The 18,631-nt window shown below is 43.9% G+C and overlaps 1 pseudogene; it reads right to left on the minus strand.

Annotated features, from left to right (window-relative positions):
* Nucleotides 1-5,924: 5,924 nt before the first annotated feature.
* Nucleotides 5,925-8,973, minus strand: LOC132866846 (uncharacterized; annotated as a pseudogene).
* Nucleotides 8,974-18,631: the final 9,658 nt, after the last annotated feature.

Consider the following 18,631-nt stretch of genomic DNA (forward strand, 5'->3'; position numbering starts at 1 on the left):
GATGTTTTCCCACAGGAGGATGATTCAATATGAATCCATGAAGCAGTCTCAGAAGTTGAGTTCTTAAGCCAATAGAGAATGTTGCGCATATTTGCTGCCCAGTAATAAAACTGAAAATTTGGTAAGGCAAGACCACCTGATGACCTCAATCTTTGCATGAATTCTTTGTGGATCCGTGGGGGTTTACCATTCCAAACAAACATTGAAATTGTTTTGTCAAGATCCATAAAAAACTTTTTGGGTATGAACAGTGGGATGCACTGAAAAAGGTAAAGAAACTTTGGCAGTATGCTCATTTTTACAGAATTGACACGACCAACCAACGATAGTGGTAAAGTGTTCCATCTCTGCAAGTCGGTTTTTATATTATCAAGCATTGACAAGAAGTTTTCTTCATAGAGTAGTTTATATTCTCGAGTAACCCTGACACCTAGGTAAGTCAAATAATCAGTTTTCACTCTAAAATCAAAATTTGTAAAGGAGATACTATCTGCTTTTGAGTTAATTCTTAACAACTCACTCTTATGTATATTTATTTTGTACCCCGAGATCCTACCAAAAAGATTGAATATGTTAAAAGCATAAGGAAGAGAACCCAAAGGGTCAGACAGATACAACAAAAGGTCATCCGCGTATAAAGATAATTTGTGTTCCTGACCTGCCCTATGAACACCCATAATTCGCCTCTCTGCCCGTAACTTGATTGCCAGAGGTTCAATGGATAGGACAAAGAGAAGAGGCGACAGAGGACAGCCTTGCCGTGTGCCACGGTGGAGCAGGAAGTAGGAGGAAAACAATGAGTTTGTCCTAACACGTGCCATGGGCGAGGAATAAAGTAATTGCACCCATGAAATAAATGTAGGTCCAAAGCCAAATTTTTCAAGAACATAAAACAAATAGTCCCACTACACCCGGTCAAAGGCCTTTTCGGCATCAAGTGATAGTGCCACCTCTGGAGTAGATGTTGACTGGGTATGTAAAATATTGAAAAATTTACGTAAATTGAAAAAAACATATCTCCCCCTAATAAACCCAGTTTGGTCAGATGAGATCAAGGTTGGCAAACATCCCTCAAGACGTAGAGCAAGTAGTTTGGATAGAATCTTAAAGTCCACATTTAATAGAGATATTGGTCGATATGAGGAGCATTCGCGTGGGTCCTTTATTCGGTTTCAACAACAAAGAAATAGTTGCCTGCCGAAGCATAGGGGGGAGAGATTTCAAATTTAAAGACTCTAGATACATGTCCCTCAAGAAAGGGGAGAGGTTATCTTTAAAAACCTTAAAAAATTCAACTGGGAAGCCATCTGGTCCTGGAGACTTCCCACTCTGCATCGAACCAATGGCTGTCTTGACCTCCTCAACAGTTATTAATTCATCGAGCTGAGCCTTGGACGCTGGTTTCAAGGTTGGGACATGTATATTCTCAAAAAACTGCTCAAATAGTTCGGGTGATTGTAAAGATTCAGACTGATAGAGATCAGAATAAAATGATTGAAAACACTGATTTATTTTAGTAGGATCAGTGGAAACCTGTCCGTTTTGGATCTTTATTTCGGATATTAACTGAGCAGATTCCGATTTGCGCAACTGATGTGCTAAAAGTTTAGACGCCTTTTCCCCATGCTCATACCACATCATTCTAGATTTATTAATCATATGTTCAGCCTGCTGTGTAGAGATCAAATTAAACTCCGTTTGTAGGATCAGACGTTTTTGATATAACTCTGGGGATAGGGCTATTGAATGCTGATTATCCACATGCGATATTAAGTTAGCCAATTCACTAATACGGTTTTGTTTCTGCTTTTTTTTGTAAGAACAGTATGATATTATATGCCCTCGCAAATACGCTTTTAAACTTTCCCAAATTGTTGCATAGGTCACATCAGGGGTAATATTTAGTTCTAGGAAAACATCAATTTGTGTGGTAATATGTTGGACAAATAACTCATCTGACAATAGCAAAGGATCAAGTCTCCAAGAATACGTAAACGGTTCATTAGGAAAACATAAACTCAAAGTTAACGTACTATGATCAGATATGACTATGCCGTCATACCTACAAGATTTAACAAATGGAATAAGTTTTTTATCTAAGAAATAATAGTCTATGCGCGAGTATGTTTGGTGCACCGGAGAGAAGAAGGAGTAATGTTTGGTGGAAGGATTAAGATGTCGCCAAATATCTACAATGCCATACGTATGCAGATAAGACTTTAAAGTTTGGGTAGATTTAGAAATTGAGATGTTTTTGGCAGAGGAACGATCTATCATTGGGTCCATAACCATATTCATGTCACTTCCAAGTAGTATATGGTGGGTGTCAACTTGAGGTAGAGCGTGAAGAAAATAATCAAAAAACTTCCAATTATCCCAGTTAGGGGCATACACATTCACCAAAATAAGAGGAATATTGAACAATGAGCCAACTACAATTATATATCTACCGTTAGAATCAGATATTGTGTTAGAAACAATAAATGGAGTGGTTTTATCGATAAGAATAGCTGTGCCTCTTGCTTTGGCATTTAAATTTGAATGAAATACTTGCCCAACCCAGTTTCTTTTTAATTTTAAATGATGTGAAGTTTTGAGGTGCGTTTCCTGCAGAAAGGCTATATTAGCTCTAAGGTGATGCAAATGAGAATATACCTTATTACATTTAATTGGATTATTCAATCCTTTCACATTCCAAGATACAAAATTAACATGACAGCCATTACCTACAAGGGAAGTTGTGTTATCAGAGGATGTTGCCATCAAACTATCCAAATTTGTAAATTTTTCACATGAGAATCCGCTTTCCTGTCATACTGGGCATAAAAAAAGAAAAGAAAGTTAGCTGCTGTTTGAAATATTGCACATAAAAAATAAAAGCAAAAATACTGACTAAAAACAAGAACAAAAAAAAGGCAAACAAATCCCCCCCACCCTCCTCCCCCACCCCTGTGTTGTCCCCAACTGACAGACACAAGATACCCGAAGCTTGCCCACTTCCAATGAGACTCCAACACACCAGTATCAACCAGTCCCTTGCTGAAGATGGGTCTAAAACAATTTGCACAGTTGTAATATGTACTTTACCCTTAGCAACTACACCGTGGACCCGCCAGCCCAGGTAACACAAGCACCATTACTTTCACTTGTCTTTACCAAACCTGGCATCAATAAAGTCTTTCACGCTCTTAGGATTGTCAAACACCCTCGTTTCCCCTTCGTAGGAGACACGAAGCCTAGCCGGGTAAAGAAGACCATAGCGGACACCTTCTTGCTTCCGAAGCACCCCTTTCACCTCGTTAAAGGCAGCACGGCGTCTGGTTAGGTCCGCGCTGAAATCCAGAAAGATGAGCAGCTGTTTTCCGCGGTAGTCCAGTCGGTGCTTCTCTCTGGCGAGACATTGTATCCGCTCTTTCTCCTGGTAATAGTGAAAACAAATGATGAATGGACGTGGTCTTCCCCCCTCGGATGGTATAGGACCCAGGGTCCGGTGAGCTCTGTCCAGGACTGGGGGTTTGTCCAGGCCATCAGAACCACCGAACACCTCGTGTAGCAGACCAGCGACGAATCTTGTTGGATTCCCTTGCTCCATTCCCTCAGGTACGCCTAAAATGCGAAGATTGCTTCTCCTTGCTCTATTCTCCAGATCATCCATCTTAGCCAAAACTTTTTCATACTTGTTGCTCAACTCCGTATAGTTGGTCTCCATGGTTACCACGCGAGTGTCCAGCTCGGTCAAGCCGTTGTCATGGTCGTTCAACTTTTCTCCATACTCATCAAGCCTGTTGTTAATAGGCGCAACAGCCAGTATGATTTCTTGCCGTAAACCATCGTTTTCCTCTTTAATAACCTCCTTTACAATGTCACGGAAGGCTTGAAGAGTGCTCGTATCAATAGCAACCTTACTAGTCATAGTAGCTTCTAGCCCTGGAGCATTAGCTTGTGTAGCTGTTTTGCTAGCATCCGAGAGGCTAGTTTGAGTTTTGGCGATTTTTGGAGTCATTTTACTGGAGAAAAATCCACGGACTTTCAAAAATAACCGGGTTCCTCTTCCACACGCCAAGCACGTATTGTCTTGCGTCAGTTGTGCAAATTATTCAGTATTTTTTACAAAAATGTCGGGACCTCGTGATTCGCACATCTACCTCATCATGCGCCCCTAGCGGTCTCCCGTAAGAAGCATTTCAAGGTCCTGGAGTGGCCTAGCCAGTCTCCAGATCTCAACCCCATAGAAAATCTTTGGACGGAGTTGAAAGTCCGTGTTGCCCAGCGACAGCCCCAAAACATCACTGCTCTAGAGGAGATCTGCATGGAGGAATGGGCCAAAATACCAGCAACAGTGTGTGAAACCTTGTGAAGACTTACAGAAAACGTTTGACCTCTGTCATTGCCAACAAAGGGTATATAACAAAGCATTGAGATGAACTTTTGTGATTGACCAAATACTTATTTTCCACCATAATTTGCAAATAAATTCTTTAAAAATGAGACAATGTGATTTTCTGGATTTTTTTTCTCATTTTGTCTCTCATAGTTGAGGTATACCTATGATGAAAATTACAGGCCTCTCTCATCTTTTTAAGTGGGAGAACTGGAACAATTGGTGACTGACTAAATACTTTTTGCCCCACTGTATGTAAATAGCGTCAGTCTGATTGGCTAACATCTTTATGGTTCCTACAGATTTTAGTAATCGTATACATTTATTGCAAGCTAAACTGTGACATGGATCTAATAAACTCGAGTACATCATGTTTGATGTGTATAGACTGTACGATGATGAGACTACTGCATCATGGGCTATGACAAGTCAATATACAAGAATAAACCATTAAAAGTGTGTGTTCTCCATCTGCAACACTACAGTGGTAAACAGTGACGTTATGTAACAATCAAGCCCTTGTAACAGTGCTATTAATGAATAACCCTGACTGCTCTGTCCCTGCACAATCACCTGTGAGTCCAGGCCACAGACACCTACAGCTGTGGGAGGCACAGAGGACGAAGACCACCACATCATCCCTGGAAGCTGGTGCAGTGATTCCACCTTTCAGCCAGTACATGAAAATTAATGTAATGTCATTGATATTTTAAAATATAGTTGCAGGATAAAAACGCAATAAAGAGAAAACAGTCTCTTATTTCCATTTTTAAATATTTCTCATATTTAATGTCTTTGTCAGTTCTTCACCCAATTCCAGTCATTTCAGCTCAAAAATCCTTTGCTTGATGCAGGACAATAATTTGACCTTCTGAAACACAGGAACATCTTTTCCATGATTGTGGGATACACCTTCTGACATGTTTATGTAAGAAATGAGAAGCTACTCACTGCATCAGTTAGAGTTAAAAGAATTGTTACAGCTGAAACATAATCACTGCAGTAATTATCCAATCAAATGCTCTTAAAGCATATACAGAGAACCATGGCCTCACTTTTTGTTTATGAACACCTTGACACCTCAAGGATGACACAGGAATAGTTTTAAGCATTAACAATAAATCTAATATAGTAATTTTTACAATTAAAATGATTCATATACAACCCCAATTCCAAAAAAGTTGGGACAAAGTACAAATTGTAAATAAAAATGGAATGCAATAATTTACAAATCTCAAAAACTGATATTGTATTCACAATAGAACATAGACAACATATCAAATGTCAAAAGTGAGACATTTTGACATTTCATGCCAAATATTGGCTCATTTGAAATTTCATGACAGCAACACATCTCAAAAAAGTTGGGACAGGGGCAATAAGAGGCTGGAAAAGTTAAAGGTACAAAAAAGGAACAGCTGGAGGACCAAATTGCAACTCATGAGGTCAATTGGCAACTATGCTAGAAACACCTCATGGATGCACTGGGACGCATCCTCAGTGATGTATCCTGGGGTCCTCGGGTGTTTCGGGTCTCACAACATCATACACCCTCACCCAGGCGACCCAGCCAGGGTTGATCAAGCCCCGACTTGCGTCCCAGTAGCAATCCACGGATCACCCCTTTTAATCCAAAGCCACTGTGTGGCTTTCTCTGCAGCTTCACTTGCGGATGCAATGGCCCTCTTCTTAGCTGCTCCTACTATGCCCAAGCGGCTCAGGACTTTGCAGAGGGAGCGCCCTGCAAAACCCCTACAGCCAACTTCTATGGGCTCGTAGAAGGTTCTCCAACCTCTCTCCCTGCACTCCTCCACCAGCTCCTGGTACTTGGCTCTTTTCCTCTCATTTGCCTCCTCAAGACGCTCTTCCCAGGGAACTGTTAGTTCCAGAATGATGAGGTGTTTTGAAGCCTCAGATGTTATCACCACGTCTGGATGGAGAGTTGTTGCTGCCACATGTTGGGGAAACTTCAGCTGCTTTCCCAGGTTGACCTGCAGCTGTCAGTCATTTGCCGTGTGGAGGAGGCCTGTTGTTATATGTTGGCATGCTTGGCGTTTCTCTCCAGCTTTTATGAAGGAGACTGCCTTCTTTGGGGCATGATGGTACTTGCAGGAGCTGATGGCAGAGGTTAAGCTTTCAGCAACTGCCTTAAGCACCTGGTCATGGCACCACCAGTAGCGGCCATCAGCCAGGGCCTTTGGGCAGCAGCTGAGATGATGTTCTAAGGAGCCTCTACCAGAGCACAGAAGGCAGGAGGGTGTCTCACTCTTTCCCCAGACATGGAGGTTCGCTGGGCTAGGCAGGGCATCATAGACAGTTTGCACTAGGAAACGGACCCGATGGAAGTCTGCCTGCAAGATGTTTGTCCAGGTGATCCTGCGGTGTAATGCGCTCTCCCACCTTGTCCATGCTCCCTGTTGCCAGAGTCCCACCACCCTGCTCACACGCTCTTCCTCCACGTCTGCTCAGACCTCCTCCTGGATCAGGTGGTGTCTCTCCTTACCGTGGGTCTGGCTGATCAGGGTCTTTGGGTAGTAACCCAGGCCTGCTCTTCCTGTTGCCACAGTGCCCACCAGTGCCTTCTGTCTTAGGTGAGACTCTGCCACCTCCACTGCTCTCCCAGCCTTCCACTTCCTTCCTGTCCTCACCTTGATGCCAGCTGCTGACACCTTGCAGTCCCTTGAGTCCCTGTACTGTAAGGCTTCTCTGGTCCGTACCACCATGAACTCCTTGGTGAGGCCGCTGAAAGGAAGCTGCAGAGTGTTACTCGCCCCATACAGTGCTGCACTGGTGAGACTACGTGGGAGGCCTAGCCACTTTCAAAGAAAGCCACTGATCTTCCTTTCTAGAGACTCAACTGCTGTCATTAGGACTGCATAGATTAGCATGGGCCAGAGGATTCGTGGCAAGATAGAATGCTGATAGATCCAGGCTTTAAATCTACCAGGCAAACCAGACTTGTCAATCTTGGTGAGCCAGGTTCCAAGTTCCATGCTGGACTTCTGGATGGCAGCTGAGTCTTTGAGGCTAGAGTCAAAGAGTTTCCCCAAACTCTTGACAGGTTGCTCTGTGATGGTTGGAATGACAGTTCCTGAGATGGAAAACTGGAACTTGTCAATCACTTTCCCCTTCTTCAGCACCATCGATCTTGACTTGGAGGGCTTGAAACTCATCCTTGCCCAGGTAATGAGTCTCTCGAGCCCTTGCAGGATCCACCTGCACCCTGGGACCAATGTTGTAGTGATGGTTAGGTCATCCATGTAGGCCCTTATCGGGGGCTGCCGTACACCTGACTTAGTCAGGGGCCCTCTGCATTCCACCTCGGCTGACTTGACCACCATGTTCATGGCTAGCGCAAAAAGGATAACAGAGATGGTACAGCCTGTTATTATTCCTTTCCTAATGTGATGCCAGTCTGATGTTTCTGACCCAGAAGTGACCCTCATCCTGAAATTATTGTAGTAATCCAAGATGAGGTCCTTGATCTTAATGGGAACATGATGGAGGTGCAATGCAAGCTCGACCAGCTTATGTGGTATGGACCCATAGGCGTTGGTCAGGTCCAATCACAAGACCGCTAGGTCGCCTCTGTTCTCGTGAGCCTTTCTAATCAACTGTGTGATGACGCCAGTATGCTCCAGACAGCCGGGTATTCCAGGGATCCCTCCCTTCTGCACTGATGGGTCAATGTAGTTGTTCTTGAGGAGAAATTCTGTCAGTCTCCGAGAGACAATGCTGAAAAACACCTTCCCTTCAACACTCAGGAGTGAGATGGTCCGAAACTGGTTGATGTTTTTCAAGTTCTCCTCTTTGGGGATCCATACTCCCTCAGCACACCTCCACTGGTCAGCAACTTTTCCCCTTCTCCAAATCACCTTCAGGATCTTCCACAGATGCCGTAGAAGCTCTGGACAGTGCTTGTAAACCAGATAGGGAATACCACTGGGGCCTGGAGCAGATGCTGAGCGAGCTGCCTTGATGATATCCTCGACCTCTTTCAGGCTTGGCTCCTTCAGGTTGAACTCTGTTGTTGGGGGGGCGGGGCTGATGAGAGATTTGTTGGGTTCCAGGTCTTGTTCTCTCAGAGGATCACACACTGTGTCCTGGAGGAAGCGACTCACTTGTTCTATCGAGCACTCAAGCCAGCCACTGCACTTGTCCCCAAGCAGTTGTTTTGTAAAGCCAAAGGGATTGGCAATGAATGCAGCTCGCTTCCTCGCTCTCTCTCTTCCCCGTCTCCGGTGCCACTCTGCTCTGCGAAGGGTCATCGGTTTCTTCCGCAGGATGTTTTTCAGCTCTGTTAAAGGTTGCTTCTCCTCATCAGCAGCAGTCTTGTACTGCTTCTTCAGAGTGTGAAGCTCTTGGCACAGGCAATGTATCCTAGTGGCCCTGCGGTTCATTGTGTAGGAGGTGGGCATAGATCCTCCTTTCTCTACCTGCCCAAATCTCTCTGAGGCATAGCTGAAGATGATGGTGGTCATCGATTGGAGTCGGCTGTCAACATCTCCTTTGGCTGTAGCTTGGATGATGTTGGATACATCCTGGTCAAACGCCAACCACTCACTCCGCTTGCTGGCTGGGGGCCACTTAATCCGCTGCTGTGGAATTACTCTGCTGGGATTGGGAGGCTCAGGTACGTGGAGGGACTGGGCTCTGTGGTTTGCCTCCTGGCCAGGCGCCTCCTGTGTCTCACCAGGTTCTGGACCTGTGCGTTGTACCTCAATCTCCTGCTCCAAGCATTTCATTCTGGTTTGATGGATTTTCAGGTCATGCTGGTTCTTGCACAGCTTTCCACAAATGCATGTCACATTCATCATCTGTCCATTTCCATGGGTCATCAACGTTTGGTCCGTCCGATTGGAGATCTCATCCTCCCCCCCTCTCGGGATCTCCTGGGGGTATCTCACTGTAGGGCTTTCCATAGCTTGTTTGGGTCATTAACATGACTGGGTATAAAAAGAGCATCTTGGAGTGGCAGTAGCTCTCAGAAGTAAAGATGGGAAGAGGATCACCAATCCCCCTAATTCTGCACCAACAAATAGTGGAGCAATATCAGAAAGGAGTTCGACAGTGTATAATTGCAAAGAGTTTGAACATATCATCATCTACAGTGCATAATATCATCAAAAGATTCAGAGAATTTGGAAGAATCTCTGTGCGTAAGGGTCAAGGCCGGAAAACCATACTGGGTGCCCGTGATCTTTGGGCCCTTAGCCGGCACTGCATCACATACAGGCATGCTTCTGTACTGGAAATCACAAAATGGGCTCAGGAATATTTCCGGAGAACATTATCTGTGAACACAATTCACAGTGCCATCCGCCGTTGCCAGCTAAAACTCTATAGTTCAAAGAAGAAGCCGTATCTAAACATGATCCAGAAGCGCAGACATCTTCTCTGGGCCAAGGCTCATTTAAAATGGACTGTGACAAAGTGGAAAACTGTTCTGTGGTCAGACAAATCAAAATTTGAAGTTCTTTATGGAAATCAGGGACGCCGTGTCATTCGGACTAAAGAGGAGAAGGACGACCCAAGTTGTTATCAGCGCTCAGTTCAGAAGCCTGCATCTCTGATGGTATGGGGTTGCATTAGTGCGTGTGGCATGGGCAGCTTACATATCTGGAAAGACACCATCAATGCTGAAAAGTATATCCAGGTTCTAGAGCAACATATGCTCCCATCCAGATGACGTCTCTTTCAGGGAAGACCTTGCATTTTCCAACATGACAATGCCAAACCACATACTGCATCAATTACAGCATCATGGCTGCGTAGAAGAATGGTCCGGGTACTGAACTGGCCAGGCTGCAGTCCAGACCCATAGAAAACATTTGGCGCCTCATAAAATGGAAGATACGACAAAAAAGACCTAAGACAGTTGAGCAACTAGAATCCTACATTAGACAAGAATGGGTTAACATTCCTATCCCTAAACTTGAGCAACTTGTCTCCTCAGTCCCCAGACGTTTACAGACTGTTGTAAAGAGAAAAGGGGATGTCTCACAGTGGTAAACATAGCCTTGTCCCAACTTTTTTGAGATGTGTTGTTGTCATGAAATTTAAAATCACCTAATTTTTCTCTTTACAGGATACAGTTTCTCAGTATAAACATTTATGTCATCTATGTTCTATTCTGAATAAAATATGGAATTTTGAAACTTCCACATCATTGCATTCCGTTTTTATTTACAATTTGTCCTTTGTCCCAACTTTTTTGGAATCGGGGTTGTAGGTAGCAGTCTGAGTGAATGACCTTGAGATCCGTAACGTCACAGCAGGAAGTCTATCGGTCTCATTGCCATTTCAGCTATACTAAAACACGGAGCTGACTGCAACTCCGATCCTCCATTTAGAGCTAATTTATCGCCGTGCCACATAGATGTGTTGCTGGCTGGTACAGCAACATGACAGAAGGTGGATTTACATTGCATTCATGGCCCAAGAATGTTCAAACTACAAAGATTTGGACGCGTTTTGCGAGAAGTTCACGGGCACACTGGGCACCTACGAAGTGATCTCTCCTCTGCTCTGCACATTTTACTGAAGACTTGTATGAAACCTCTGATCTGTTGAGCAGCGTTGGCTATAAGCCCATATTGAAAGAGAGTGCAGTACCAACAATTAAAGGAAAAGAAAACTACAAGAAAAAGAAAGTTTTGTTTTGTAGGTACACATAGTCCCTTTAAGAAACTACATTTCCCATCAACCAACTTCCGCGATGACCTACGTCATGCCTGGGCAGGATTTCCTACGTCACATCCTCCAGGAAGCCATAAGTAACTGAGCCACGCTTCCGCTCACTCTCTCTCGTCGTGGATTCCAAGCCATCCAGACACAAAGAGATACCCTGCACCAGAAAACCCAAGAAAAGATGTCTTTCTTACAAGAAGAGATTTTTTTAGTGCGCTTTCATTTACCATTGGCCACGGTAGAACTTTTGAGTTGCGCTCTCTCTCTCTCTCTCTCTCTTGGTTGAGCTACAACCGGTTGGTTTGTCTATTATAAGTAATGTTACGACTGCCGCCCAAAGCAGTTTAATTAAAAGTTAGAAGCGACCAGATTCCTTCTGACTAAATCGCTGTGCACATTGTTTGATCAGAGACTTTTCTCCACGAACGACAAAGCGTCGGACCAAGAAATTCTCTGCGCTTCCACGGAATCGACTCACGTGCTCCTGTGGACTCCAAATGTCTCAGAACATCTCTATAATCTTGCACTGGAGCAAGATACTGGAAAAGTAAGACTGGCATTTGGGCAAACTAGTCTTAGGAATTAGCTTTATGAAGTAGTGTGAATTTAAACTCAGGAACAGTTTAATTGTGCACACTGTAGACACTCAGCGTGTTGAATTGATCATTGTTCTATTTTGTTTTGATCTCTCAATTGTTAATAGATAGGCTGTTGCATGTCTCTCTATTCCTTTCTAACACTTTAATTTCATTATTACACATATTTTGACCTCATCAAGGTTTCAGTGGAGTTAGGAATGTTATAAGCTTAATTAGCAGATCTGAGCTAATCCTTTGTTCTACTCAGAAACACATGGTGAACCCCCACACCTCAGATAACACACACACACCTTTCTCTCCTACACACACAAACACACACACATACCTCAGATAAGATTCCAATCACTCTCTCTCACACACACACACACACACACACACACACACCTCAGATAAGATTCCAATCACTCTCTCACACACACACACACACACACACACACACACACACATAACACACACACCGTTTATGCTTGCTTATATGTATATATCTGCTGACTTTATTGAATGTACATCATTGTTATAATAAATTCAATTATTATTGAAACTGTGTGTTTATTTGTTGCTCCCAATATTTTTGAAGTCACACAATTTCAAAAAACTCGAAAGTGTACATAAGTGCTATTGGCTGTCTTTGTAATACGGTAAGTAATACATTTAGCTGTTTGGTAATTTATTATCAAACGCCAAAATTAATGGTATTATTAATGAGACTGATTCAATGAGAATGATTCAATGAGACTGATTCAATTTAAGGATTTAATGAGACTGATTTAATGAGATTGATCACTTAAGACCAATTGCACATACATATACCCTACAGTTTTTGTTTTTTTTTAAAGGAAAGTAAGTTCAGTTGCACCAGTTCTCCCGAAGTGTGAGCCGAGGGTTGCTAGTAAAACCCAGAACAGAACGGGACGGGACATATCGCTTGGGCAGTGACCTGCCTGGGGTTGTTGCTAAAACCGGTGACATCCCATCCGGGGTTTTAGTAATTGCCTAAGCCCAGCAGTAATGGTGGAGTACTCAGTATGGAGAAAATAGAGAATGAGTACAAGCAGCTGTCTGATTTCTCCGCTGGATATGCTCGCCTCAGCAGCAATATCTTGCCCTTACATGGAAGAAGCGAATGAACGGAGAACTGAATGAACAACTGAAAGTCAGATTGTTTCAAAACAATCGGCCACTAGATCGGCCTTCAAGAAGCGAGAACACAGACGGGTAAGCTCCGACTCTCATTTGGATACAAAACAACAAAAACAACACGTTGTTTACCTGCATTTAGATTAATACATGTAACTCGTATTGTGTGTTTAAGTTAGCGGTATAAGATTATTTAATTTGCTTCAGAATGTGATTGTCTCAGTTCATCTCATTATTTAATGAGCCTTTTACGTTTTATCAGTGAAAATGCATGCATGTACGTTGCATAAGTTATAACACCCATCCTGTTTTAATGAGAGTCAACCCACAATCAGTGAAGTCAAATCAGTCTTAGTTGAGCAAGTCGGTAACGGCATTTCTTACTTTCACCATAAATTTTTATTTATATGACTTTGGTCTATAGCTGTAAAAGGCCTCGGCCTGAAAACCGGTTCCCACTGTGACATCACGCACTCAGGGCTGGCTGGCTCAGCGGGGCAGCGCCAATCACAACTTTGCAGTCGATTTTAACTCTCAAACATATATTTTTTTATTCCCATTTATGCAGCGTACAAGAGTCAAGGATGGAGATACTATCCACTCAGAAATGTATTTTAAAATAAAGGTTCTGTTTATCTCCTTTAAGTATTTGTTTATTTGCATCCAAATGGTGACTTTTTTTTTTTTTTGGCCAGACAGTGTAGTATGAGATCTAATTTAGTGTAAATTATGTTCATGCTTCTATGTACTGCTGCTGCTTCATCTGCTTCTTGTCTTCTTCTACATCTACAAATGATGGATCAGGCACAACACATTGCACACAGCTAGTCAAGTCAAGTTTATTTGTAAAGCGCTTTTAACAATAAACATTGTCGCAAAGCAGCTTTACAGAATTTGAATGACTTAAAACATGAGCTAATTTTATCCCTAATCTATCCCCAATGATGAAGCCTGTGGCGACAGTGGCAAGGAAAAACTCCCTCAGACGACATGAGGAAGAAACCTCGAGAGGAACCAGACTCAAAAGGGAACCCATCCTCATTTGGGCAACAACAGACAACATGACTATAACATTAACAGTTTTAACATGAAGACAGTTTTGTTGATGTGATAAACTCTTCATTGATGGAAACTTGAGTGCAAAACTGTTCATGACAACTGTAGTCCTCAGCCACAAAAGCATTACTGTAAGAGTCCAGAGCGTCCTCCAGGTGTGACTTTCAACTGTCCACATGGGGCCGTCCTCCACAGGAGCGATGCGATGAGACTCCAGCCAGACACAGGGCACCTATTTATATTATTACCATTTACACTCACATACTGTGACTGCAGATATTCCAGGATTTATAATTAGGACGAGTGATTTCTGTAGCTCTGATGTGCTATAATACTTTATCAGGCATGTTCAGAGCTGATCCGGTTTCAGCCTCTGCCCCTGTTTGCTGTAATCAGGTGAACTGTTGCCATAGAGACCGCTGGACGCTTCCCAAAGTGAAACAAGCTGTGCTTCCCGGTCTGCAGGTCACGTGCCAGAATCCTCGCACTCCAATTGGCTGTTTAAAATGATCGGAACCGATGAGATCGTAGTAACACACACACACACACACACACACACACACTGCGCTGTAGGAGGAGATCGCGTCCGAAAATATCAAGACCAGTTTGATCTGAACCGAGAACCGATGAAATCGGCCAGGAGGAGCAGGAGCCCCGCACACAGTAACGATTCGCAAGCGATTTAATCGGCCCGACAAAATCGTAATCGAGTCGGGGAGCTGTGCGGCGGTTTAAAGCTCTGCTCATTACCGCACTGCTCTCCAAGAGCGCGCGCAATACTCCTGGAGCTCGTGCGCGCGCTTAAAGTGGACTCAGGCTGAACGCAGCATCATCAGCATCTTCATCATCAGCATCTTCATCATCAGCAGCAGCATCTTCTTCATCAGCATCAGCATCACTCATCCTGTCAGCATGTGAGTATCTGACACATTTCTCTTTCTCGGTTTCTTGCTGTTTGACCCTGTGCTTTGCTGTGATTGTGTGTGTGTGTGTGTGTGTGTGTGTGTGTGTGTGTGTGAGAGAGAGAGTGTGTGTGTGAGAGAGAGAGAGTGCGTGTGTGTGTGTGTGTGTGTGTGAGAGAGAGAGGGAGAGAGAGAGAGAGAGAGAGAGAGAGAGAGAGTGTGTGTGTGTGTGTGTGTGTTTGAGAGAGAGAGAGAGAGAGTATGTATGTTAGATCGAATATTCAGATTAAAGCTTTAAACAGGACAGAAACTGATGACTCTGAACTGAGCCACTTCAACAACCACTGACTGTTTAATTCAGACTTCTAGAGTCCCAGTGCTTTATATCATTATTATTATTCCTGCATGCGAAATTCTGGGGGGGGGGACACTGAGAAAGAGAGAGAGAGAGAGAGAGAGAGAGAGAGAGAGAGAACACAGAGAGAGAGAGAGAGAGAGAGAGAGAGAGAGAGAACACTGAGATAGAGAGAGGGGGTGAGAGAGAGAACACTGAGAGAGAGAGAGAGAGAGAGAGAGAGAGAGAGAGAGAGAGAGAGAACACAGAGAGAGAGAACACGGAGAGAGGGAGAGAGAGAACACAGAGAGAGAGAGAACACTGAGAGAGAGAATACTGAGAGAGAGAGGACACGGAGAGAGAGAGAATACTGAGAGAGAGAGAACACGGAGAGAGAGAGAACACGGAGAGAGAGAACACTGAGAGAGAGAGAGAGAGAGAGAGAGAGAGAAAACAGAGAGAACGCTGAGAGAACACTGAGAGAAAGAATACTGAGAGAAGGAGAGAGAGAGAGAGAGAGAACACTGAGAGAGGGAGAGAGAGAGAGAACACAGAGAGAGAGAACACTGAGAGAGAGAATACTGAGAGAGAGAGAACACGGAGAGAGAGAGAATACTGAGAGAGAGAATACTGAGAGAAGGAGAGAGAGAGAGAGAGAGAGAACACTGAGAGAGGGAGAGAGAGAGAACACAGAGAGAGAACACTGAGAGAGAGAATACTGAGAGAGAGAGAGGACACGGAGAGAGAGAGAATACTGAGAGAGAGAGAACACGGAGAGAGAGAACACTGAGAGAGAGAGAGAAAACACAGAGAGAGAACACTGAGAGAACACTGAGAGAGAGAGAGAACATTGAGAGAAAGAATACTGAGAGAAGGAGAGAGAGAGAGCGAGAGAGAACACTGAGAGAGAGAGAAAACACTGAGAGAGAGAGAGAGAGAGAGAGAGAGAGAGAGAGAGAGAGAGAGAGAGAACACTAAGCAGTTTCTAATATTAGCTTCCATCCGCATCCCCGCATCCCCGCACTGCAGCACACCGCAGGTCCCACAGAGGCTGTGTGTGTGTGTGTGTGTGTGTGTGTGTGTGTGTGAGTGTGTGTGTGAGTGTGTGTGTGAGTGTGTGCACATCCACTGAGCCCCCGCCAGTAACATCGGCCTTCTCAGTCGAGGAGATTGAGAGAGTTATACCTACCTTGCCTAACAACAAAGCAAGTGGTGCAGATGGTGTCACTTATGAAACCCTTAAGGCCACTAGGCTAATGTCGTGTCCCACACTGAGAAGCATATTTAACACCTGTTTGCTTAACGGTAAAGTCCCCTGTTCATGGAAAGGAGCGCTCATTTATAGAATACCTAAGAAAGACAATGTGCCTGAAGACCCCTCCACATGGAGGGATGTCTCTCTGTTACCAACTATGTACAAAGTCTTCATGAAGTGCCTTCTCTCCAGAATATTATCATGGTTAGTTGACACAGGAACTTTATCTAGCAAACAAAAAGCCTACATTGAACAAGGCATGAATGAACATGTTTTTTAATTAAAGACGGCTATTGATGACTTCAAACATGACTCTGCCAAATTGTATGTAGTATTTTTGGACTTTAGGGATGCCTTTGGTACTTTACCTCATGAGGTGATGCCGAATTCACTGGAGGAAATACATCTGCCAGAGATGTACACTGACATAAGAAAGGATGTATATAGGAATTCTTACCTACAAGTCATCTGTGGACAACAACTCACACAGCCTGTAAATCTCGAAGTGGGGATTAAAACAGGTTGCCCATGGAGTGCAGTAAATTTCATCATTGCAATTAACCAGTGGCTAAAATGGCTGCGTACACATGCTCCTCCCCAAGTACTATCACCAAACCCAGTCCAGGGCTATGCTGACGATGTGGTCATTGCGTCCCGTGATGAGGGAGTAATTAAAAACATGCTGGCCTGCACCGACAGCTTCCTCACCTGGTCTGGCCTACAGGTAAAGCAAAGTAAATGTGCAGTCTTTTGGGAGAGGAGGAGTGGAGGCAACCGCTGGTATAGAGCCAAGACCGACCAGCCTCCTTCTTTCACCATCTTAGACCAGCCACTCAGAGTGTATGCCAGACATGAAACTTACAACTACCTGGGGCATAAAATTAACATCGCTGGGGATTGGAGTGAACAAGTGATTGATATGGTTCAGCAGTTTACAAGCAGACTGGATCTAATCGACTCTTCACCTCTTCCAGTAACTCTGAAGGTCCAGGCAATCAGAGACATAGCCTTTGCTAAAATACAACATCTATTTGCAAGCGTCCATATCCCATAAAAAGATCTGCACAGAATGGATAACAAAACTGTGCAAGTGGTGAGGAAATGGCTGTCTCTCAACACACACTCCACAAGATGCTTCATCTTTCAGAAAAAAACAGGATGGGGGGCTTGGCGTTCCAAACTGCATGTGGGAATACACAGCTACAAGGCAGTCACACCTCATTAACATGCTGAACTGTGATGATAAGTGTGAGACAATTAGCAAGAACATCACTACTGCTGGACTTCAAAAAACGGAAAGTAACCCATGCAGGCAGTGGGGAAGACAACTTCCTGGGCTTCAGAAGGAAGAGCAGTGGTAAGCTGGATACCAGGGCACAGGGATTTGGCGTGTCATCAGACTGGCCTGACTTAAATGACTTGTGCTGGAGAACAGGCACTGAACTAAAATGGACCTCCCACCTTCAACCTGTAGAGGTCACCGATGCACTGGTGGATGACCCATCAATCATGGTTCAAGCCAGGTTGCATTATAACAACATTACCTATCTCCTGCTGCCTAAAACATCAAGGCAAACCCTTTTGTCCATTCAAAGGGAGCGCAACATGGAGTATTGGTCCAGCCTGAAGCTCCAGGGAAAGCTGGCTAAACTCACCTGTGCAGACCACTCTGTATTACATGCCATATCTCTATCAGCGACGAGATCATCACCTTCTGTGTGAAGGCTCGCTTACAGGTTCTCCCCACTAAATATAATCTCTTTCTGTGGTTCCCCTCTACCCATTCCCCTTTCTGTATACTACACGATCATCCACAACATTTGGAGTCAGTAGCCCACATTATGAACAGTTGTTCATTATATAAAGGACTGTATACTGCCAGACATGACAGACCGGTGGACCTCATCACCATCCAGATTCCCCGTACTCCACAGGAACAGATCTACAAACACACTTCTGTAAAGCCACATTGGTTCAACTCATCCACAAACCCATTCTCAGGAATAACAAACACACCGGATATAATTTGCTTGTCACATGACAATAAAACAGTCAGACTCTTTGAAGTAGCCTGTGCTTTTGACCTGTTCATGGAGGAATCTTACTGTACAAAAAAACTAAAATACCAACCTCTAGTATCTGCCATTGAGAGCTATGGTTACAAATGCTTGCTCATTGTGCTTGTCTTTGGGAGTCTAGGCCATGTACATAGGCTGGTGGTCAGTGGACTTAACATCAGTGGATTAAGTAAAAGAAGTGCCAGACAGCTAGCTAAAT

This window comes from Neoarius graeffei, chromosome 18, assembly GCF_027579695.1.
Source record: "Neoarius graeffei isolate fNeoGra1 chromosome 18, fNeoGra1.pri, whole genome shotgun sequence".
Taxonomy (NCBI): domain Eukaryota; kingdom Metazoa; phylum Chordata; class Actinopteri; order Siluriformes; family Ariidae; genus Neoarius; species Neoarius graeffei.